An 8,563-nucleotide genomic window follows, 5' to 3' on the forward strand; every position below is an offset into this window, starting at 1 on the left:
AAACTTTTCTGAAGCCTCAACCACTTGTGTTTGAAGTTGAGCTTTTGGGTCAGACAAAAATTCAAATCTTGTCTCCGAACCAGAATAGGCTTCTTTCATTCTACACAAATGACTTTTTAAATTATCACATATAACATTAAAAGTGTCACATACAAGTGATTGCCTCCCATTTCTTGCAACAGCAGCATCTTCAGATTAACTTTCATCTAAAGTTTTGGACTTAAGAATCCGCCTCTTGCGAGATGCAGTATATGATATTTTTACTTCTTGCGAGATGCAGTATATGATATTTTCACTTCTATTTCAAACTTCTCAAAATGTTCTTTAGCATTATGAACAAATTCTATAAGTGAATCATATAATGGGACAATGGTTGATAGGTCACAAGAGTATGACTGCAGTGTTTTATTGACCTTATTGATTCTTTGAAGCAATGTGTGCCAGATTATTGTTAACAATACAATATCGAAAGATTTGATTTTCTTCAGCAAACAATTTGATTCAAATCTTGTATTGTCTTTTTTCCCTTTAATCATGAACCATTTAAGTCAAAACTAAAGTGATGGCATCGTAGTCTTAACGTCTTTAACGCTCGAACCGCATCTGCATTACCAGAAAGAAATTTTAAAGTTAGTCCTCTGTTTACGTTTTTTTATGTTGGAAGTGAATAATTCCAAGCTACCTGAAGAAGCTGAGAAGAATGTGTACAATGCTTGCACAAATCCAAAATAATCAGTTGCAGCTCAACACGGCTCCACTGCATTTATTCCCACCAAATTAAGAGAGTGAGCATAACAGGAAACAAATTCTGCTTGAGAATATGCAGCTTTTGATCTTGCTTGCAACCCAGAGTATCTTCCAGCCATGTTACTTGCATTGTCATAGGTTTGCCACAACAATATTGGAGATCTATTCCAAGATCTTGAAATATTTTGGTTAAAACTTCATACAAATGGTCTGCACCGTGATTGTGGATTAGAACAAAAGTCAGAAATTGTTCTACTGGAACAGACCGCAAATTCACATAAATCACTACCAAACATAGCTGGTCAATGTGTGTTATATCTGGTGTAGAATCTATGATGATTCCGAAGTACTTTGTTTCCTGAACTCCTTTAACAATACATTGTTGGACTTTGATGACATTACTTTTAAGATTCCTGCCACAGTCTGAGAGGACAAATAGTTGACAAGGCATTTCCTTTATTACCATGTTCACCGATGTGGCCTGCTAAAAAAGGATCAAACTTGCTGATTAACTCTAATAAACCTATATATTGCCATTTTGTTTAGAACCAAAGGTTTCATTATCGCTAAAAACACCCAACCTCGCTGTGCAATAAACTTAAATACTTTAACAACACGCACTATAACATTTCTCCAGTATGCACGCTCATTTTGATTTTGTTGTGCTATTTGGCTGTCAATACGCCAAGCGGTTTTGGAAAGTTAAGACAGTTGTCACACACTAGTACGATGCAAAAGTGACGTTTCATGACTTGCTAGTCTTGATGCCACATTATTCCAGTCCCTAAATCCAGTGGTACATAGACTTTGATGATTGTTTCCAAAAAGCTTGTAGACATAGCAAAATACTGATTTTGAACTTGGACAATATATGAGTCATTCCCGTTGAATCTTTACACCATTTTTTTGAGGCGGAAAAAATTGTTCTTTGAAAACATTTTACATTTTTCTCCGATTTGTCGTCCCGAATCAGATATAAATTCTACATTTTGCTTTGGTGGATTAAGAACAAAATATTCTCGAATTGTTAAATTCATAGGAGGCCACAGAGCAGGATCATCCAAGTTATCGGGCTTATCTTGCAATGTTAGAAGGTGAATATTCAATATTCATTGAACAGGGATCTCCAAAGGCAATTACATCTTTTAAAGCAATTTCTTTTTCAACTTTAATTTCTTCAACAGGAGGATTTTCTTCATGAGGAGCTCTTTCTTCATGATGAGCATTTTCTTCATGAAGAGCAATTTCTTCATGAAAAGCAATTTCTTCATGAGTAGCAATTTCTTCATCAGGAGTACTACGAACAACAAATTTATCCAATGACATGCATTTTGGTTTTTCTTGGACAAATTTTTCTTCTTTTCTTTTACGTTTAGAAGATCCAGACGGATATTTTCTCGGAAACATTTCCAATAGCTCAATATAGAATATATAGGCATTAAAATGGGCATTAAAATACTAATATTTATATTCGCTCTCTGGTTGAACGAAAAAAGCATAAGGCTAGAGAAGGTTATCGGATTACCGGTAAATCAACAAATCATCTTTATAATCTTCATTTTTACTGTAAAATTACTGTAATGTTATCAGTGTATATCAACAAATCATCTTCATAATCTTCATTTTTACTGTTTTCAAGCTCATCTATGAAGTTCTAAACTTCTGATTTAGCTAATAGGCGACCTTTATAAGGCATAATTGTTATACTTTTTTAGGTGAACATTAGGCCAAAAGCTCTTAATAAAATGACTTGAATGTTTTTTCGGACTGTTGTGGACCATATGTTCATAATTTTAATTCCGAAATGCAACAAAACATAAGGTTTTGAAATTTTGAGTATAACATAAAGGTATGTTTAAAAATATTTTAGTTCTTTTTTGCCTAAAAATTTTTTAAATGAAATAAACATTTTTAAATTCAACTGTTACGTCAAAAAAGTTCTTATGGACTAAAAAAATATTAAAGGCTGAAAATTAGAAGCCCCTTTGTTTTAGGGGCCTTAGGCCCAGACCTTACGTGCCTTGTGGAAGATCAGGCTCTGGTTGTTAATCCTTTTGTACTTCGAAATAGATTTTATAGTTACATTTTCGATAAATTTTAATATTAACTGCAATATCAAAATAGGTTACTATAAACAGGTAAATCGATTTTCAGTTTATATGTACTAATAATGTTATGTATTTGCCAGTTAGTAAAAAAAAAAATTTACAACCGTAATTGATAAAAGAAAACTTACATGGCTGGGGCTAGAAGAAGACAAAATTAGTCTTATCATTATGCCCCGAAAAATGTCTCATTATAAAATAACGTTTTCAAAGAAAATGCAAAAAATAAATAAAGTATAAAATGTTTTACAAAAGTTTAGCTTTTAAACTTTCAAAATATTTAGTAATTTAAAGAGTTAAATTTAAAAATTGGTTAGTAAAGTCAGAAATTATAAACTAAAAAATATAATTTTAGTTGGTTCAATTTACAAATAATTATATATGAGTTAATCTCAATTCTTTGCGTTGATGTTGTTTTAATAAGAGTTAGCAAGCAGTTATACGTGGAACTATAAGATTAATAAACACAAAAAAAGAAAAAAAATCACAATAATTACAAATGACAATCTAAAGTTTGAAAAACTGCAATAACATTTAATTACAAGTTAATTGATTGTTAGTACTGTTCGTAAATAATATAGTAAAAAATATATATAAATATAGTAAAATATAGTGAAAAATTAAAAATTTTAAAAGAAACTCAATTCATTTTTAACTGCCATCAGCAATTGCTTATGTTTTGTTTTGAATTGGTTCAGAGAAAAATTTGTTTTCAGTTTGTTATTTTGTTTTCAGGTTGTTATGTTTTTTTGTTTTTTTGTTATTATGATATCATACTTCCGTTACTATTTTATTTTAGGTTTGTCATATTAATTATATTATATATAATTTTTTTGTTTTTTTATAAAAACTTTTTTCTGTGAAATTGCATTAATGCAATATATTGCATTAATGCAATATAACAGAACAAAGTTAACACATTTTTTTAAATTTTTTATACTCATGTTTGATTGTAAATTATTTTTTTTTTGTTTGAAACGTCATTGTACTTAATTGCTTAGTTATTTATTATAAACTTAGCTAATTTTATTAAATTTATTTAGTTGTGTGTATTAACGTTTTTAAGATAACAATTTTTTCTTTTAAAGAAAAATTAGTCAAGGGGATACCAACAAATTATTAACTCCTGTATAATATAAGTTAACTTCATAATAATCCTAATAATTAATTAAAGTTCATATAATAAAAAACATTTCAAGAATATGTTTGAAATTATCGTCAATTTAAAGCATGATGAAGTGTTATTATTTTGTTTCAGTAACTAAAAGTGTATTGTGTTGAACTTAGGAATGTAGAGGATAATGGTACTGTCTTACGCTGATATGACCTATGTCAGTTGTATATTACTCAAATAATGTTAAATAATTATGGTTAATTATTTTACCTTCTCATATTTTTTACGTTAATTTTATAGGTGGATTAATACTTTCAATTTGAAAGCGTTTTTCTAAAAGGATATTATTAAGATTTTGCAATTTTAATTTGTGGAAAACAGCCGCTATATATTATTTATGTAACAGACCGAACATAACCCGTATTAAGAGTTGATTTCTGCTATTTAGGTTTTATGTTGAAGATATTTTTTTTTCAGAAATTTTTAACCATTTTTTCTAGCAGATTAAAATTAAATAGAAACTATTGAAAACGAATTAAAAATTGCAATTTTCAAAATTTGTTGACTATTTTTCTAAACATTTTAAACCTTCAAAAATTGAGGGGGTTCTAAATGTTATGCGGCCGCAGTGGTGTCCGACTCGCAAGTTTTCTTGTAATTTAGCGAACGAGGATTCTGGGATGTCTAGAACAGCCATATTTATTAGCAATATTTACGTTAAGACGTTTTGACATATTTGAAAAGAATAACTCTTTAAAAAGATGTTTGTAACTTATTTTAAATAGTAATGCGTCAATAAAATATAGCAGCAGTATTTGGTTACTTAAAAATTAAATGACTTATTTAAAAAACGATGAAATATATATGCATAAAAATACCTTTATATGGCACTTTTAATGTTTTTATTTTTGTTACAATTTTATTTTTATTGTTCAAAATATAAAAAAAAATACAAACATTAAAATGCTGCGAAGCGCTGTTTTTATTCTTATATTTTAATTCTTATATAAATCAATATAATCCAAGTGTTTTCAAAATGTTACAATGTTATACTGTTTATAAACAATGTTACATTGTTTAACATACACCTATTACTAATAGGTTTACTAAAAGTATTAGTTATATGAACATGTTTTTTATTTAAACATATTTTTTTTAATTCTTAACTAGCCTCTGCAGTATGATTAAAGGTTTATAATATAGTTGTATGGTAAACAGCAATCAGGGTTTTATTTAAACAAATAAACAATTTTTTGGCAACGCTAAGATGATGCTATATTTTAGTTTTGTAAATGTTTTAAGATTTAAAGATTTTATTTAGTAACCCAAAATAACACAACTGCTGAATGAATTATTTACTGAGCTCTGCTAGCATAAAACAAGTCAAAGTTCCTTTTAGTGTTAAAATGATAATTTTAATGCTCAAAAGATAAAGCCACTTAAAATACAAAACCCCCTCATTTGAAGGTTTGAAATATTTAGAAAATTGGTCAAAAAATTGTAAAAAATGCAATTTTTATATTGTTTTCAATAGTTTCTATTTAATATAAATCTGCTAAAAAGGGTGGTTAAAAAAATCTCAACTAAAAATATCTTTAACATACAGCATTTAGAAAGGTAAAGGATGTTGTTATTATTAAGAAGACATATTTAAAAACAAAATCAGAGAAAGGTTTTATTACTATAAAGAAAATATATTTAAAAAATAAATTTTTGGTTTTGATAATAGCTTTAAACTAAGATATTTGATTAAAAGTTTTTGCACGTTTAAAAATTATTTTTTTACACAACTCCATGTAAAAAATTTTTGTAACTTTTTTTGATTTAGTTTTACCAGAAAAATCATTCGCAAAAACGTAGTAAAAAAAATTGGTGGTTAAATTTTCAAATAAATTTTAGTTCCAATTTGTTTTTAACCCAACTGTTTTAATTAATTATATTTTATATTAATTATTATATAAAATTAATAATCTCAAATAAAAAGTGGCATAAATCTACCTATGATATTACCATTTTAACCATCTTTTAAGTTTTGTTAAAATCTCAAAGTTAAGACACACAAAAATGGGTCCACCATTAGAAAACAAGGGCCGCCAAGAGGAGGGAGTGAGTAAAAAAGACATGCATGCTCTGGGCATTAAGGTGTTAAGCTCCAGAAGTCGAAGAAAAATTTGTTATAACACTTAATATTAAAAATACATTTTGCGTTTTTTTCTAGTGCACTAGTCTTAAACTCTTTAATGAACTTTGTTGCCAGAAGGCAACAAAATGTAAGGACCCGACCCCAAGTTGTTCGGGGCACTAGAATTTGAAGAAAACTATATTTAGGCGCTACCATATAATAAAATATATAATTTGTGTGTGTTTTTACTATTTGTCTGAACTTTGTACTAGTATTGATTTTTTTTATGGTCATTGTTGCCAGAAGACTGCAAAATATTAGACCCAACCATTGACCTTTAAAACTTGTTATCATCCTTGATACAAGATATTTTTTTACAAGATATTTGTTTTTATTTTTAAAGTGTTTGAAAACATTATCTTCCAAATTAAATTAAATGATCACAACTTTTTTACATCATTAAATTATTATGTTAATGTAAAACCTGTGTCAAGCTGTCAAAAGGTTTCCATATTAAAACATATAAAACAGCTTATTTTTGATTTTTCATATGGCGACAGTGTCTGTTTGAAGTGTTAAAAAGTTTAAAATTATTTTAACATTGTTTGATTATTTTAATTATTAATTACAGTATAAAGTAAGCAACAATTTGTTAACTAACAAACGAACACTAAAGTGAAGATTATCTATGATTCTCTCCGTTCAACTAAAAGCGAAAGTTTTTTTTTTTTTTTTTTTTAGTTAGAGGACTACAACAATAGTTCGCTTTTATGTTTTCGATATTCTTAATTTGGGTCCAAATGTCATAGTTTAGTCAAGATTTGATGTCTTCTCCACTGAAAAATTGGAATTAAAGACTAAGGAAACTTACGGATTGAATCAAAGCACATCATGACAGCCCTGCCAACCAAAAACATAACATCACCAGGATATTGCTAATCTGATCTGCGATGTATTAATAAAGGTAAGTCCTGAATTGCGAAAATGGTTTGCCCAAGGATAAAGAAACGACTTAATATTTTCTCGAGTTAAAATTGGGGCATGAGCTCTAATTTTACAGAAGTACCCATTAGCCCAATAAGTTCCTTGTTGCGAACATAGCCTTAAATTAGCTGGTGTGCATGTAATTAACCTTGCAAGATCAAGACTAATCTTTAGGTGGTCAGCTTGGAATGCCGAAATTAAAGAAACTGCAAAAATAATTTTTTTTTGCTTTGAATTGTACTCTAGAGGATTTCAACTTTACCGTTGACATGCTAAATCAAGCTGTAAAAGATAATAACGCCTTTTTTATGTCCTTGCTATTTTTATACATTTTAATTCGCAAAATCTATAAGTATTATGTTAACTGCTAAATAAATAAAAAACTATCTCTTTGATAAAATTTTTTAATGTTGTTTAAAACAAATGTACTTCTAACCTTATGGTACACAGCTCTCCAAGTTTCTGACGAAGTAAGTTGTTTATTTTAGTCAACTTCACTAACTATCGATGACGATGTTATTTTTATTTAACAGCTAGTTAATAATCTTGGCCGCATCCTCTCATTATGGATTAGTTATTGGCTGTAGCAAAAACTGTTGCAGGTCCTCTTAGCTTTGAAACTAAGTTTTGACAATACAAAAAAATTTAGAAAAACGATTTCACGATGAATCTGCAAATACAGCTTTCTCCAATATGAGCTCTTTGTAACAACTTGAGGTAAATATTTCCAACGTTACCCTTGAGCATTTTATTTTTAAAATTCAATTAAGATTTGACATTGTAAAGACTGTTTCCTCAAGATTCTTAATCAACTGTTTGAAAAATTAGTAAACATATTCGTCAAATTCTTTTTTAAATCACGCATGCTTAAAGGAGGGCCTAATAAATGCTTTGCTCCGGATATCATAAACTCTCTCTCTAGCCCTATAAATAGATAAAAGATTGTTGTATAAAAGTTACAAGGCGGCGGAAGTGTTGGTTTTGGGGTGCTTCAATTTTAACGCAGTAGGTGTATGAAACATCCATACAGGTAAAGTAAACCCACTTACGTTTAAAAGATGTAAGAATAATGAATTTTGTTGTCAGTAGACATGCTGAATGACTGAAATGATTGGTGTCAGTCTCAGCAAGATATTGTTTTTGCCCTCAAATTTCGCAGAGTCAAAGTACATATGAAAATTTAAAAAAAATGTATAAAAATACGGATAAAATAGTTAAGTCAAGTTAGACCCATCAGGTCTTGAATGGACCAATATTTAATTAAGGTCTGAATAAGATAATTTATTTACTTTGAGTAATGATCAAATGCCACTTTAAGAAGAGTTTCATTTAAAATTTGCAGCTATCATTTTAATTCAATGCAAAAATTTTGTGTTGCGTGCAAAAAAGTAAATAGGAATTATTGTAAATATTAGTTCACTTGTTTATTTACTAACTCTTATTTGATATATTGTATTTTTTTATTTATTCATTGTTTTTATTTTTGTATAT

This window comes from Hydra vulgaris, chromosome 10, assembly GCF_038396675.1.
Source record: "Hydra vulgaris chromosome 10, alternate assembly HydraT2T_AEP".
NCBI lineage: Eukaryota > Metazoa > Cnidaria > Hydrozoa > Anthoathecata > Hydridae > Hydra > Hydra vulgaris.